Below are 17,051 nucleotides of genomic sequence, written 5' to 3' on the forward strand. Positions count from 1 at the left end.
CTGCAAAAACCTTTAAATCTGCTATTGTGTGTCCAGGGAGATTGAAGTGTTCTCCTACAGGTTTTTGTATATTGCCATTCCTAATATCTGATTTGTGTCCATTTATCCTTTTCTGTGGGGACTGTCCAGTTTGGCCGATGTACATAGCAGAGGGGCATTGCTGGCATATGATCGCGTATATAACAATGTAATGGCATAACCATATAGACTTGAGGGTGCATTGTGGATTCCGACAATAATAGGTGATTGGTGGAATGGCAGCAATCAGTTGTGCGTTGTACCCTTAACTCTGCATCATGCCCCATAAAAACTGTAATCCAGATGCCAAAGAACTAAATCTCCCTGGTATTAGCTCCTGTGGCCTGACTATAGTTTCAGGTGAAACATCCCATTAAAAAAAATGTGTAGAGCAGTGTGGTCTAATGGCTAAGATAGTGATGTGAGAGACACAAGACACAGGTTTTATTCCATGCTCTGCCACTGATCTGCTGAGGTGTGTAACTTCACCTCTCTGTGTCTCTGATTCCCCTCCCACTATTTGTCTGTCTAGTCTATTCCGGTCATAAGATGTTCAAGGTAAGGACAACGTCTTACTATGTGTTTGTGCAGTGCCTATCATAATAATGCCCCAATGGAGAATAATTGAGACATTACATCCCAGAGGTGGCTGTATTTCAGTAGTCGGTAAAGATTTCAATCCACTTCAAGGTTAGAGCTGATCATGGGAAATCCCAACTTTTAAAAGTTGTTTTTGTTTCAAATTGGAACAAAAATATAAAAATTTTAAAAAGGAGAATGAAAATGTTGATTCAGAAATGTTATTATGAAACAAAATATTATAAAAGTTATTATATATTAATAACACATATGAAACAAAATCAAAATTATCTTTTGACACATTGCTGTCAAAAATTGACACACTTCCTGTTCAGATGATTTTTTTTTTACCCTACTGTATTCAGGATGACAGTCCTAATGTACCTAAAGTATGGTAGATTTTAGAACTGGGTATATGCTTTTTGTCAGATAATGTATTAGATAAACAATTCTGGTTTTTATCAAATAATTTTTGTGAATCATTCAACCATTTGCAGAGTTGGCTGAATAGTAGATGTAACACACATCAAAATAACAAGACATATTGAGTCCTGAAATAAAAGGCAACAACCTGATTCATTCTAATTCAAAGAATTTATATGGACAAATTAATAGCAGAATACAAAAAACAGTAAATCTATGATGCTCACTCTGTCAATGACACAAGTGAGACTAAGCTCAATGCAGTTTTTCAAGGTCACTATCTTGTGTAAATTATTAAATATTCATTGGGCCAGCTGTCCATTCTAACCATTCTAAACATCATTGTTCTTTGAAAATATTGTATTGTTTGATTGTCTTGAGGGTGGTTATTTTGGCTTTAGTTTTTTTATAGTCAAACACCACAGCATTGCAAAACAAGGTCTGACAGCGATCCTGCTGAAGATAGCTTTCATCAAAATGCAGTCTGCCTATTGTCAAGCTCAGAGAGGGAAAAGCTGTCACTGATTAAAATCTTGTAATGTATAGTGTTTTCTCACTATCACAGGAGAGGTTGAAAACGGTTTTCTGGAACAGATCTGCTTTTTGTTAACCCCTCCTGTTTCCTCTTGGAATAACAAGGATCTTATAAAGGTGCTTTGCTGCTACTCCTAATGGAATATCATAGATAAAGACATCCCCAATCACTGGATGTTTTCTAATAGGAGCCAAAGTAGTCAGTTATCAATGCAGTAATTATGGAAAACAAGGAAGGAAGGAGGGGGGAGGTTTTGCCTAAAGAAAAAAAAAGTAGAAAGCAAAGTTGTAGTGAGTATTATTTTCCATAATGTAGGCCTTTATGAGATACAACCATGCTGGAGAGGGTATGGAATAGCACTATACCAATGCCTCTCAAGATATTCATCCCATAAAGCACACAGATTGGGAGAATGGCTCCAGGGATGTCTGGGGAGGGAGAGAGTATATTGAGACGTGGCTCTCACAACACTTTTTTGGAGGGACAGCCACGATGCACCTTTAATCTCCTTCCCACACATCAGCCACATTCTTCCACCAGGTACAGAATTGGGGAGAATGTAGAGGTCCTCACCTCACCCCCTTTGGAGTTCCTGGGCTAAATTGTCCCTTACATTCAGTCATCTTCCCATGGATTGAGTTACCCAAAATTGCCCTATAGCAGGCAAAGCCAGCCACTGCAGGATCACCTCTGCAAGGAGATTCAGGTGTGGGGCCAGATCATCATGACACAATGGCTTCTACACTAACTTCACCTCTCTTGCTGCCAGGGTAGAGACTGGGGGGAAAGTGGTGTGGCTGAGACACCTGCATCATGGCAATCCCTGGCTCCTGGGGGACCAGCATGGCACAAAGGGGCCAGAGGATCAGTGGAGTGCAAAAGTGGGGTAAAGCTCCCTTGGAATATCAACTTCCTGAGCTGCATGAGCACTTCTCAGCCAAAAGCAAATATTGGAACATCTAACTCCACTATTAAGCAAAATGAGTAAAAAGCAGCTATGAAATTAGTATATTTTGGGGTTAAGGGTGTTTAAATCCCACACTGGTAGACAAGGCATTAACAGGACCTTAGTCCACTTGTTGCACCTGGAGGGGTATCAGCGTCAATTCTTTATCACAGCCAGCTGGCGGAAGAGCTAGGTTTGTTTCCTAAAAGGAATGAAAATCCAGGTAGAAGGAGATTCAGGAGAAAGAGACTGATTTAGGAGAAAAAGCATTTAGTACTTTCCTTCTAGGTGAAAAGAGCTATAGAAGGAGAGGCAGACCTGCGGTCAGCCCGGAAACAGTGGTAGGGCTCCAAGGAGTTAGTGTTTTGGGTTATTGCTGTGAAAGCAGAAGTGGGTAATAGAGAACTGCAACCTCAAGTCTTAGATGAGTGGCTGTGGCTTAAGCAGTGTTTAGCATTCTCGGAGGTTTTTGAGAGTAAGTGCTGGGGAACCTACTACTCTAAAACTGGATTGAAGAGGAGCCGGGAGGTGGGGGGGGGTAGAAGACATTGCATTGATAGTGCCAAAACACAATACTGGCTATTTGTTTTGGCCAGTGATAAGCCAGAAGGGTGAGACTATATGTGATCTATCTGGAGGGTCAAGTCACTAGAAGAACTTGATCACCGCAAGGCCTGAATGCCTATCAGAAGGAAGTGACTGAAGGAGAAAGTCTTGCAATGAACTGCTTAGTTGTGTGGGGCTCACTGACTGGTGAGTCACTCATTTACAATTTTATTCTATGTTGCTCATATTCTTCTTTTTCTCTTCAACTAAAATTCTGCAGGCCATTGCTGCATAGCATACACTAGTGATATGCAGTATTTTGGAAAAGGTAAAACAAAAGCAAATTTCCCCCATGTACAATTACCAATACTTTTTTTTTCCCCCCAAGCACTAGAATATTTTTCAACAGAAATACTATAAAGATTTCTATGCTATAGAACAGGTACAACAGATGGAGGCTGAGATTTTTTCAAAGGGAATTAAGGTTTCAACTCTCATTGAAATTCATCGTGAGTTAGACACCTAACTCTGTCTCCCCTGAATATTGTAGCTGGATTGACCAAACAGACCATAATAAATTTAGAGACACCATTATGGTCAATTGTTCCAATAAGCCACATATTAAGATGTCCCTGAGTTCTCATTACAGCTGGTATGTTCTGAGCAAAAAATCCATTTTTTAAACAAAGCCCCCAAACAAAGGTGCAGATTTACATAATCTATTGTAATAGATCCAGAACAGGCTTTATAATCAATTGACTACATTTTTAAAGCCCCTAAATAATACTAGCCTCCCTAATTGACCATGGTACAGATGGTGCCCAACTGCTATGCATTTACAGCCTGAAACAAACCCCACTGAAATCAGTAAAAGGGCTCCTATTGACTTCAATGGGCTTTGGATCAGGCCACAAAAAAGCACTCAAAATTCTCAGAATATTCTGAAATTCCATAAGACACTAACTGCTTCCATTTATCTCCTTTGGTGCCTCCAGAAAATAAAGAATGATATGCATCTAAGAACCCCAGATTATAACGGCTTTGGAGGGCCTACTTATGATCTTGCTTTAAGCAATGTAACTTCATTGATTTCAATAGCCTAATCCTGACTTGCACTGCTGTGATGGAGAGGAGATTCAGGTTCTAAGGGTTTAGGCAGGGAAACAGAGAGAGAGTCATACCTGTTGCAAGTCAGTCAGCAAAATTCAGCAATGACTAACCATGGATATGTAGGCCCAGACTGAATTAAAAAGCAAAAGTTATTATATAAATATCTAGATACAAGATATCTTAATGAAATTAAAAGGTGGAAGATTCCAAACTGATTAAAGGAAATGTAGTTTTGTTTTGTTTTCTTCATGCAACAGGCAATTTGACAGTGGCACTCATTGCAAAAGATGTAACAAAGATCAAAAGTTCAGCAGGAGTCAAAAAGGGATTGAACATTTATATGGATAGCAAGAATATTTGGCATTATAATAGTTAATGCTAATACACATGGGAAGAGATAGTAAACATATTTCAAAGTATAAACCAATCCTTACTTATTAGGAATGAGTAGGACACCTACTATGAGAGGTAGGTTATCCCACATCTATACCTATTGTGCATTTTGTTTTTTAAACCCTTTCAAATGAATCATCAGGTGTCAACAGAGCACTGCATGGAATCATGGGTCTGATCCAGTAGGACAATCCCTTTACTCAGACAAGGAGGATATTCACGACAGGCTTTCAGTCCTTACTGGTTTGATACTGGCCAATTGAAGTCAGAGCTGAAATTTTATTATAAAGTAGTTCCATGTTAAAATAGAACTTGGAATGTATTGTATAGAATTCAAAAGTTAGTCAGTCAGTCTCACTGCTGTCTGGTGTCTATATAAATATTGCTTCTTCCTAATGGTATGTTATTTCATAGAATAAATTATCCACAAGTTGCTGCTAATGCTACCTAGAAAAGTGATAGTTCTGATCATCAGAATCCTTTATTTCTCAAAGTTCAGAGAGTGCCACGCATGGTACAATTCAGGTTTCCTCATACTCAGGCAATGAACCCTGTAGCAGGGTGCTGGTGCAAAGGCACCTAATTAGCCCCTGCCTGTTCAGCTCTAATCAAAGGAAGCAGATTTGGGCTGATGGAAAAGGCCCGATGCTGGCCTGAGGATTGGCAACACCTGCAGGCCTGACAAGCCAAGGGCTATAAGCCCTGAAGGTGGAAGCAAATATAAGCATACATCCAATCCTTAGGTGTTCCCTAGAACAAAGAGTAACAATCTGAGGAACTGTAAAGTAGTTTTGTTTGGTGCCTATTGTGTACTTGACATTGAGAGGAGATAAAACATAACCAAGTTTCTCATCAAGTAAAAAAACAGTACAGTATTGTTGAATATGCACTTTAAATATGATAAAATATAGCTCTCAGATGTGTTATGGTACCACTTATGCATAAATGCACCTTGAGTACTTTGAAATTGGTACAGAGTTGTGAATAGCTATTCTAATTGGTAAAAGAATTTTAACCATGAAAATGTATCCCCCATATTGCTGAGGCTATACTTATTTAACATTTCTCTCTCTAATAGACCAGGGGTTCTGGGCTGCACCTCCAAGATTATTATATGAAGATGAGAGAGGAATCTTTTCATATTACCTTATGCATGCAACTTTGTTGGTTGTATCTCTCATTCAGAGATAAGGGAAACACTGTGTAAAGAGATGCTGGCTAGAGGCATGTGGGAGGAACTTTTTTTAAAAAGGGCAAAACTTGAAAGCAGTGAGTAAGATGGGGACAAGTGACAGCTGAAACAGCTAGATTCTGGGGATTACTGAAGGAAGTTTAGAAAGCCTGAACACTATTGCTGGAACTGTTTGTCAGAGAGGCTCCACATAAATTTCTGTCACTGAAGAGCAGAGGTCTCTACACTTGTGGCCACAATGAAGTGTGCAGTGGTTGTGTTGGGAGTAATGGAATGTAGCCAAGGGCTGAGGGCTTAAATGCAATCTCATGAATGCAGGTGATGCATTTGTAGGGTTTCAGTTTCTCCTGCTGCCTATTGTAAGGACAAGTATTGTATTAGTAGTGTGGGAGTGACCATGCTAGTGAGAGGACATTAAGCTTGAAAAGGGCATCTTGAACAGATTTTTCACATGTACACAATGTATATAGATTGTCTATGTAGGGTTAAACTCCCCCTTTCTGTAGTTTAATTCTGTCTTAATGGTGTTAGATAATACTGTCTAATCCAAGCCTTCTCCTGGAAATTGGCTGGTTCCCATCTCAGGACTGCTCAGTCCTGCCTCTAGGTCCTCTCTGTCTCAGATCCAAGATCCCTTGTTGGGACAGCCCAACTCTGAAGTTGGCGTCTTTTCCCTTTATTCAGATATTCCTTCAGATTTCATATTGCTAGCATGGTATCGGGCTGGCTTCAGCCCAAGCCCAAAAAGGGAGCTTTCCATATGTGTGATTATACTGTGCCTATATTAAGTCATGTTCAGTGTGAGGTAAGTAGTTCAAGCCTGAGCAGACTCAGCTGAGGTGCAGTTAAGAAAAAGTACTGTGCCTTCTCGCCTGACAAACCTGACTGCTGATTAAACATTGCAGTCCTTACGTCAGGATGCTGTCAGTCAGGCTTGAATAAAATCTTCAAAGAAGTCAGAACTCTAACTGAGGGGACTGGCCCAGATTTCAAGGGTGAAATCTGTGTACTATGAACTGCAATATCCAGTGGGGTGAGAGAAACTTAGTCTAGTTGTTGCCCAGTCTTATAGGGTTGAGAGTTTAGACTGTGTGCTTATATTTTATTTCTTTTGGTAACTAACTCTGATTTTTTTGCCTATCACTTAAAATCTATCTTTTGTAGTCAATACATTTGTTTAACTGTTGATCTTTACCAGCGAGTTTGTATGAAGTGTGTGGCAAATCTTCTCATCTTGAGCAGTGCAAGGTGGTATATTCCTGAGATACAGTGCTGGGAGCTGGGGGGAGTTGGCTCTGGTGCCTTTCTCTGTGAGATTCATCAGTGGCTCTGTGAGCATTTATGCAATCTAGCTGCGTGTGCGGGCTCCACATGCTGTTGTGCTGTGTGATCATAGCTTCTGGAAGAGTTTGCTGTTGGTTACTAGCAAAGCATTATGAGGGACAGTCCAGGCTGGAGAGAGCTCAGGAGGCACAGTGGTCCCACAGTCCCAGGCTGCATCCTGGGGGTCCTGTCACAACAATATCTAATTATTTTAGATTAAATTGACACCCTTTATGGGCCACCACTGTTCCAGAGCAAGGTGAAGTAACTATTATAACTCGGGCGGAGGCTCACTTAATGACATTCCTGATTTTAAGGGCAAATGTATTAGTTGTGCCATTAATTTAAATTTTTTTGCTGTAAATGCCTCCATGACAATGTGTGAGTGAAGATGACTTCCAAAATGTGTATGTGTGTGTTAATAGGATGGTTTCTTTCCAGACAACTCCAGTGATCCTTTCACCAAGGAAATTAAATTTCTTTGCAGATAAAGTAAATCTTAGACATGCCATGGAAAAAGTGGGAGTGATTGACATAAAGCAAGACCTGTGGACTGTTAATTCTATGTTAGTAATTAAAAAGTAAAGTATGGAGACATATTAAACCAGAGACTTCAATGGAGCCTAAATTTGAATATAATCCAGTTAACGTTGTTAAAAGAGCTAGCTAATATGAAAAGCAAAATATTCAGTCATATTAGAAGCATTATTTAGTAAATTATTTGGGGCTAGTCAAACTGTAAGTTAACGATCTTTAATGGAGTCTCTGAATATTATAAGCCTAGTTATCATGTCTCTTAAGATAACAATCCATGGCTGTAATTGAGCAAAGGTACCATAAAGGTGCTTAACTAGCTATCCAATCATTCCCCAGGCATATCAAGTATCCTTGGTTGGTGTAGAGCCACCATAATAGCTCTATTGCATCTCCCCTCTCAACACCTGACATAGATGTATAGCCAGAATCCATCTGCTCTCTAGTTATTCCTGGCTGCTGGAATGATCCTTTGGGTACACTGTAGGCAGCTAGGTATAGGTTGAAGCAACACTGAGGCTGTTATAATTTATGCTAGGGGCTGAAACATTTGGGAAGTTATAATGGTGAAGTAAAGACACCAGTGCCCCCACCCCACCCAAGCATCATGACTTGCAACAAATGCCTGGTAGCTGGACCCAAGAATTGGGATCTGTACTTCTAAATGGCAGTTGCTCTGGAGTGGGAGCAAGCAACAAAAATTGTGTGTTCTTTTGGGTGAAAGTGTTTATTGTGAGACCCTTGAATGACCACACGGGTATGCCGCTGAAGCCCCCTCCCTCTGCCCATGTCTGCACAGCTAAACATCACCTTTAGAATCTCACCCCTTAAGTAAAGGAAAAGCTGAAAAAAATATTGGCTTTTGTATTTGGTACTATATTGCTATCACTCCTGTCTGGTGCTGTTATAAGAGAGGATGGAAAATGCATGTCACCGGAAACTACTTGCAGCCCAGTTCCTATAACAAATAATATGCTGAAAAATGTCAGGTACCTCATCTAACTGATACCTCATCATATTGATTAAAACAAAACTGATTTTTTGAAATGACAGAGGCTTTGCAGCAGGTATGGCCATCGCTGTTCTGTTGCTTGCAGCCATCTGCGGCAGGTATCTTGGAGTGACATTGGCTGATTTTTAAAGAAGATGTTAGACACAGCTTTATTTAAAAATGCCTCAAAGAAAACAATTTATATAGAATTGGGCAACAGACAATTGATTGACCTGATCCTTCTAAATCCGGCCTGCTTTATGTGGATAATTAGATCAGCTTTCAATTGCAGTATCTATTGTTTGTCTAAGGACTTCATCCTCTAGTCTGATAAATAATGTATTTCCATCCAAATCTGAATGGTACTACTGGGGACTAATATGAAGAGGTGCTCAGCACAATTTTAAATTGGGCCTTAAGAAATTGTCTTGTGTGTACGTGCCTGCCTCTGTGTGTGGCTTTTTTAAACTGGGATTAACCTAGCTGAGATTATTTTCCTTTCAAAAGAACAGCATAAAATAGGCACAGTAACTAGAATAAAACAAACAAATTACATCTGTAGTATTAAAAAGCACTATTAAATCAATATAATTGTGTAAATCTCACCTCTGAAAGAGCCTGTATCTGGCTTGGGAGCATGCATGTTCATAGGGACACTGTATATGAGGTTGATGAAGGATGCTAGTGACAGACTCCATATTTTTCTGTTCCAGATCTGAATTTCTCAATCTCAGAAGGGTTTAGCTCCAGGGCTTTAATTCAGGCCATTTCTTACAGGATGGTTCAGTATGTGGCACTCTTCTAACCCAAACTCAGATCTTAAGACCCCCCAGATCATCCAGTCTGGCCTCCTATATATCACAGGCCACCAACACCCACACACTAAACCACTATTAGACCAAAGTCCATTAAGACCAAATGTCATAGGCAGAATACTAAGGTGCCCTGTGCTGCTGAAGATATAATAGGGTCAATTTCAGGCTTGGTGTTAGCAGGTGTAACACTTGGCCTATATATATATATAAAATAATTTGGATGAAAGGTAAAATGAAGGTTCTTAATATGTATTAAAGCTTCAGAGGTACTTGTACAATAGTAAGGGTATTGGCCTCAGTGCCCTGAATACGACGTCAGTAGTACAGAGACAAGGTGGAGGAGGTAATATATTTTATTGGACCAACTTCTGTTGGTGAGAGAGAAGATATCAAGCTTGCACAGAGCTCTTCTTCAGGTCTGGGACATGTACTCCAAGTGAATATCTTGTCCTGTGAGTTTAAAAGCTCTCCAAGATACTGCTAAACGTTATCTTTATTTTACTTTGTGTTCTAACTTTGTGTATCTGTACAAATGTAAAAGTTTAAAAACTGGGGAATACAATGAGAATTTCTGCTTAAGTCATGGGGATAGGAGGGGGAACAACTTTGTTTTGTAGCCCATCCTTTGGTGAGCGGGGGAGGGAATCTTGAACAGAGCTGTATCTTTAAGGCCAGACTTGTTTTGGAGTATGTTCAAAACTGAAATTAGGTTTATCAGAACATTCTTTTAAAAATCAAAGATATTTTGCTTTAAGAACCAAGTTTTGTTTTTTTTAAGGAATTGAGATCTCACAACTTTTAAAATGTCTGATTGTCATAAAAGACCACACTGTATTTTAAGTTGTTGTGTGTGACTGTAAGTGAAAAGAGAAGAAATCTGTCACCTTTAACAAAAGGTTCACATCTATTTTTTTTTTTTAGACTCCCTTGTAGACGGAGATTCAAAGCATTATAGTCAATGGAAAGGCTAAAAAAAACCTTTTTTTTTTCAGTCAGAGTAGCAGAGTTCTGAAAGAGAATTCCTTTACTGCAGCATTTTCAACCTTTTTATACCTGGGATTGGCTTGCTGACTGTTGTGGAAAAATTGACCACACCGTTGATTTTGTGTCACACACACTGAGGCACCTTTATTGAAATTCAGGTATGCATACAGGGAAGGCTAGCATGGCCCCACGCAAAGAAGGGGGGTTGCTGCCTTGTCTTCAACAGATTTTCACCAAGCTTATAAAGGCTAAAACTGCAAATGAACACTTACCTAGATTTCCTTATTTGGGATTAACAGTGGCAAATTAAGCAAGCTAGTTCAGTATTTTTCCATATTTGGTTTTTCCTGTTATTGTTCTTTGACAGTTTTCGTTGGTAGTCTGTCTGCCTTAAGACCCCTCCTTTGCGGTTGCATTGGATAAGGCTCTTGTCGCATTCTAGCTGTGCTTCCCTCAGTTCCCCTTTCTCTGGTTTCTTCACCACCATCACCCCCCCTCGTGCCCGTGTTATATAGACAAACAAGAATTGCAGAAGTTAACCTTTGTTCTATATAGCAATTGGGTTTTGCTAACAGGCCTAGGCCTGAAAGGCAGGGGTTAGGATGCAGTCTGCTTCTGACCCTATGGGTGGGGGTCTGGCAGCTATCTCAGCTTGGGGCAAGCGGGACACAGTCTGGGGCACACGGGACCCCTTAAAATCCCTATCAATTCCCTCCTTTTGATGCCAAAACACTGGCATCAACCTCCTTAATGTGAATATTTATTAAGTTCTGGACTTCAGAACTTGTAGGCTCATTTTGTAGGGTGCTTCCAGGGTTTCAGGCAGACAGGGATCTAATTCCCCCAAGGGAACAAGGGCCACTTAGTAAAGTGGCATAAACAAAGCAAATATAGGGGAGGGACAACAAGTTTTACAGCAACAATAACAAAAAACAAATATTTAATGACAACCCTCCCCTTGAAAGGCCCCAGTATATGTACCTAGAGGTATGGAGGGCTAGAGGGTTTTGATAATGTCCCATAAAACAATTGAGTTAACAAGAACACAGCAATCATTGGCCTAGATAAGAGGTTGGGAAGTAAGGGTTGTTAATTGGCCGTTACCTTCCCAACAAATATGATCATTAACAATGTCTCCAGGGTTAAGCGTTCAGATGGACTGGAGTTGAGGGGGTTCTAAGGGCCATAATGTCCATAGGTTACCTAGTCCTATCCAGAGATCCAGTCTTATTTTCATGGTACCGATTAAGAACCAGTTAGGGCCGTGGGGTGGTTTAACTGGTTCACCACCTTTTCTGTAGTTCCAAAAGCAAGCTCAGCTGTCATAATATAACAGATATTCTGGTTTCCCTTTATCCAATTCTAGTTCCTCTTTTTGGGGCCCTGACCACATCTGTCTGCCCCCACATGCCCTTTGTACAGAAAAGCCACTGTTCCATTTTGGGAACTTTCCACTGTGACTCCTTTTACCTTTTGACACACAGAAGCAACTTTCTATCACTCTTTCATCACTCTGTCCCCCTCCTCTCTTACCCTTATACACAGAGACAAGTTGAATCAAAGTTCAACACAGCCTGAAGACAAACTTATCCAAAGTTTAGGCCTAAAAGCTTAGTCAAAGGTCTAAGCCCATCGTATTTGCCTTCTTGTCCTGCTTATCCGTATACACATTCATCACTGCCTCTGGCTTCCTTTTTTCCCAACTGTTGCCATAAAGTTCATTAACAATTAGTAGCTTCACACGCTCTTATGCATTAAATCTAGCAGTTAAAACGGGGCAAGCAATGATAAATGCATCCATTACAAGAGCAACAATAACATAACCCCATACCAAACAATAATAATAAAGCAATAACAGTTCTATGGCAATAAAACGATGGGATTGGGATTACTAAATGGCTTTAGTTACAAAACACAAAACATCATATTTAGTACAAAACCCTATAGGCTATATAAAAGCATTATTTTCAATTTGATATATATTCTGGAATATGTGACTTTGCCATTGAAGTTCAGAAATTTTTGTACTTTTGGTAAAACTGTAAACAAATTCTGGAACCAGTCAGGTACTAGGTTAGTCCAATTAAAGGGTATCTAAGCCTAAAGGGCTGGTTGCAAAATTTCTCTTTCAGGCCAAATACAATATACGACTGTCCGCAGCAGTGGTGAGATTAAAAGTATGTCCTGTAAATGGTGGTCTTTATAAGCACACAACTGTCATTAGCTTAGAGAAGTGGGTGTCCTGTCAGGACAATTTCATGTTCTATACCCTTTTAACAAAAGCCATCATTAACTGTGACAACTTCTTCTGGCTTCAGTTTACATACACACTGAAGCTATGGGGGTTCTAATGGCGAGAGCATCCATTGATTTCCTATCCCAATCCAAATATTGTTGTTTTAGGAGCACTGACTATGAATTGGCTAGGCATATGAGGTGGCTCGATTTCCCAAATGTCTTGGTGAATCACCCAATCTCATATGCATCCTTCCCATGGGCCTGGCAGGATTCGGTATGTGGAAGCTCACACTTCCTTTAACTGGTCCATATGCTTGGAAGGAGCACTGTGAATGCACACACTTTTGCCCAGAGAATTTCCAATTATGCCTCCATGACCACAGGTCAGATGGTACTCCTGAGATGTCTGTAAGGGCCGTGGGCCAAGCCTGGTGCTCAAGATCACTCTGAATGGCCATTAGCTGGTCACCCAGGAAATCCCAAACATGCCAGATCCCTCTGCAATTTCTTTCCAGCATCAGTGATATTTAATACCACCTCTCTTAATACCTTCTGGGTCATAGAACTAAGGGCTGAAATAACATGCAATTCACCCATTCCCGCCTACGCGCTCTGAGGGTGGTGAGCACAATGTAAATGCTGCTCAATGTGTAGAGCCTTGCAGACTTGCTGCATGACTTGACCCGTAAAGTGTGTACCACGTTCACTTTTCATAGAAACAGGGAGACCAAATCATCAATAAAAACCTCTAAACAATTTCTTTGCTACTGTGATGGAGGCAGCCTCTGCACAAGGTAAGGCTTCAATCCATCCAGAGACTATACAGACACATATTCATATGAGCAACCTTTTGGCATGTTGATAAAGTCAATCCGGATATTTACAAACGGGCCCCACAGAGTGGGGTGAGCTGCCGGTTTAGTCCGGACCGGCTTACCACTATTGTGTACTACTAGTGTCGTGACACCAGTGCAATCATCCCTCCTTTGCTCACGTGGGCCAAACCATGGGTCACATGAGCAAAGCAAGGCAACAAAGTATTGGGCGCTACCGAGCGACCATCCAGCTGCTCCATTAGCCCCATCCCACCCTAAGTTCATTAAGGAGGAGAGTTTGAGGAACACTACAAGTTTCATTTTCAGGTAGTTTTGGCTAGCTTCCGCAAGCTATTCTTCGAGATTTCGTAGTCTTAATTCACTTAGCTGTCCGGCAGTGAGGCAGCAAGGGAGAGGTTGGTAGCACAATCACCTTGCTTGCTTGGAGGCTTTATTATGTCCTCAGGTGAAGAGGTTGTTTTCTTGGTAAGATTCAAAGGCTCAGTGGGTCTGTCAGCAGACAAAGGAAAGGTTGCCACATTTTTACCTTGTCCTTCACTCCTGCTGTCTAGAAGGAGCAACAACGCCAGAAGGAAGGATAGACCGATCATCAGTTGGAGAGCCATTTCAGTGAGAAACATGGGCAGGTAGTTAGTTCTCGACACTTCACAGCGGTGTTGGCAATTAACAGGACTTGATAAGGGTCTTTCAGAATGAGGCCAGAGTAGTTTCTCACTGGTGGACCTCCATGTAGATTCAGCCTTCTGGTTTCAGCAAGCAGCAGAGCTACTGTATATAAAAAGACCTAACACATTTCATTAGTCTATTACAATAATTAAGCATTGTGTTATTTATTAAATAAATGTCCATCTGAGCCAAAGCCCACAGGGCACTGTTGATAGTCGCATTGGGTGCCCCGGTATAAATTTCATAAAAGCTTAATCTGGCCTTTCAATTGGGAGTGGCCTTCAAAGGGCATGTGACCATACTAGATCTGTGAAGCTGCACATAACTTATTACAATTTGTCCAGTATATTAAGTTCACAATCACTATTGCTACTCACAGGTATGCCAAAGTTTTACAGCAGTTTTGGCATTTGTCTTTTTACAAGAAAATACTTTACTAAAACTAACACATACTTACAATTACAACATTCAAACATAAAATTAATCTAAATAATTTTCCTTTATAAATACCCTTACTGATTGCAGGCAAAACCGAGGACTTACTTAAATTACTCCCCATATTTTCCTTTATTTGTTCTATAGACAGGTCAGGTCCCAATGGTTTCTGTCTTTTAACTTCAGCTCTTAAATACATGTTGATCGTTAAATGGAAAACACAATCCATTTTGGCTTTCCTTTGACAACGTAACCGTTGATTGCATAGAGCCAACTTAGAGTTTAGTGTGGGGTACTTACTACAGCTTCTATTTGCTATTTGTTACCAAAACAGATTCAAAATCTCTTACCAAAATTTTATAACACATTACATTACCTTAAGGATTAAATACTAAATTCCAAAATTAACACTAGTTTCTTTTTACAACCCCAAAACAACACCAATGTATTATAAAACAAAGATTGTACCCACCATACGTGTTTTTAACAAAATTGACTATCTTTTATAGTCAAATGATTTCACTTAAATAACCTCTTGCCTGGATTATTCACAAACACTCCCAAAGGAATGACCGCAAAGAAGCCAAGATATTTCTTTTCATAACACCTTCTTTTAATATTTGTATATAGTTTTATTGCTTAATTTCCTCCAATAACTACAGAGTTAACTTATAACTTTCCTTCTTTTAACTTCCTCAAACTGCGGTTGCCTGCTTGTTTGGGCCCAATCCTTTTTTTTTTTTTGCTACATTTTTTTTTCTTTTCTCTTCTCTCCATGGGCATAGGCATTGTTTCACTACCAATTTAGCAAGGAGGGCGGGCTTTTGACTTAACCTCCATTCATCCCTTTATATACACATTACATCTTGATGCATTTTATTCAATAATAACATTTTTCTATGTCCGAACATAATACAATCCTCCTCTGAGGCGGTGACAACCCCTCAGCACCGAAAACAACAGCATCAACAGCACAGTAAAATTCCTCTCTCGGTCTAGTTTGAGAGGGTTTACTACACTTTGGGAAATGGTCTTGCTGGGTTTAGGCAAAATTTCAGCCAGTTGGGCAGCCCCAATGTGCCCAACCTGGTTGGCATGATCGGCTCACAATACCCACAGGGAGGGAGAGACCTTAACCAGCTGTTCCTGTTGCAACGAGGAAGGGCTGGGGTCAGTCTGCTCCTTCAGAGTGTCCCTCTGAAAACCTGCCAGGACCTCATTGTGAGCGGGATCAGACACATCCAGATACATACCATTTGGGGTACAGCAGATTGCACAATTTAAAATTCCCTTCTCTGGCATGGGAATCTGCTTAGATTCCCTCTTGCCCCCATTATGGATACTGGGCAGACAATTACAACCTAGCTGACAGGCATCCCTAAAGGGCTAAATATAAAACACTTAACAGACAGGCTAGCACAGTGGACAAAACATACAACAAAACACACCACACCCCTTTTGCCCCTCTCTCCATCAGTCAGGGTGTAACTCTTAATTATTTCAGCATTCACTGGCACACCTACGGGCTGTTAGCTCCAATTACTGGCAGCTAGTTTTACGGCCCCTCCACTGTCTGCCTATTGCTGACGGGAGCCTTGGCCAACCTTATCTCTAGGGCCACTTCGGGGTTACTCACTTCCCCAGGGTTCATAGTGGCTTCTACCTCGGGGGTTCTAACCCCAAACCTATAACCGACACAAAACAACCTTCACAACACAGGCATGGCGTTGACAAGGAGTGCACCCCTGAGGTGTACAATCCTGTCAAGGTCAAAACTGCCCTTCAGGGGAAACTGCAGTTTTGGATCATTTCAGGTATACCAATTCCATTTTTCTAAATATTTACACGTCGACGACCCATAATGTACGTACATATAAGCAGCAGGCGTGCCTTGGGGTGGGACCGGCAGGACTTTCGATCCTTTGGCCCCCATTCTCACCACAGCTCACTTTTACTCAAGCCAGTCACACCAGGATGCTAACTCGGGGGTCACCACAGTTCTACACTAATGGCCCAAACAGGCCTGCCCTTGTTTCATGGCAGGAACACAAGGGAGCAGGTTCCCAGGCATTTTCCCTCTGGTGAACCTACAGGAAAGCGGACAAGGGGGGCGGGCTGACTGAACAACCCGTGGTCCCCGTACGTCCCTCTCCAGCCCTGGGCACCAGCCTTTAAGCCAACGGTGCTGCAGTAGCTTTTGAGCTGACGGTACGGTACGGTTTCCTGGGGCTTCCCTCCTCTCTGAGGAAGGGAAGGGAGCTTATGGCTCCGGGGGAAACAAGAGGGACTCTGCGGCCTTTTACAAGGCAGTGCTCAAAGAGCAGTCACAGGGCCATGGGGAAGTGGAGGGGTAAGGGATAACAGGATGGGGAACACACAAGCACCCTGGCTGGTTAGCCACTTACCAAAGCCTGCCAGTCAGGGAAGCTTTCCAATCTCTCTTCAAGCGGGTTGTGGAGCTTGCTTTCAGAACACCCCCGGTCACGA

At 41.2% G+C, this 17,051-nt stretch overlaps 1 long non-coding RNA gene across 6 annotated transcripts in view; it reads left to right on the forward strand.

Moving 5' to 3' along the window:
* Nucleotides 1–2,720: 2,720 nt before the first annotated feature.
* Nucleotides 2,721–17,051, forward strand: part of LOC120369778 — an 84,283-nt gene continuing 69,952 nt past the window's right edge. For 5 of the 6 annotated variants that reach the window (XR_005583404.1, XR_005583402.1, XR_005583400.1 and 2 more), the window contains exon 1: nt 2,721–3,254. This is a non-coding gene — a long non-coding RNA (uncharacterized LOC120369778). The remainder of the gene's footprint in view (nt 3,255–17,051) is intronic. The other variant, XR_005583403.1, reaches the window with a different exon arrangement.

This window comes from Mauremys reevesii, linkage group 8 (assembly GCF_016161935.1).
Source record: "Mauremys reevesii isolate NIE-2019 linkage group 8, ASM1616193v1, whole genome shotgun sequence".
Classification (NCBI taxonomy): domain Eukaryota; kingdom Metazoa; phylum Chordata; order Testudines; family Geoemydidae; genus Mauremys; species Mauremys reevesii.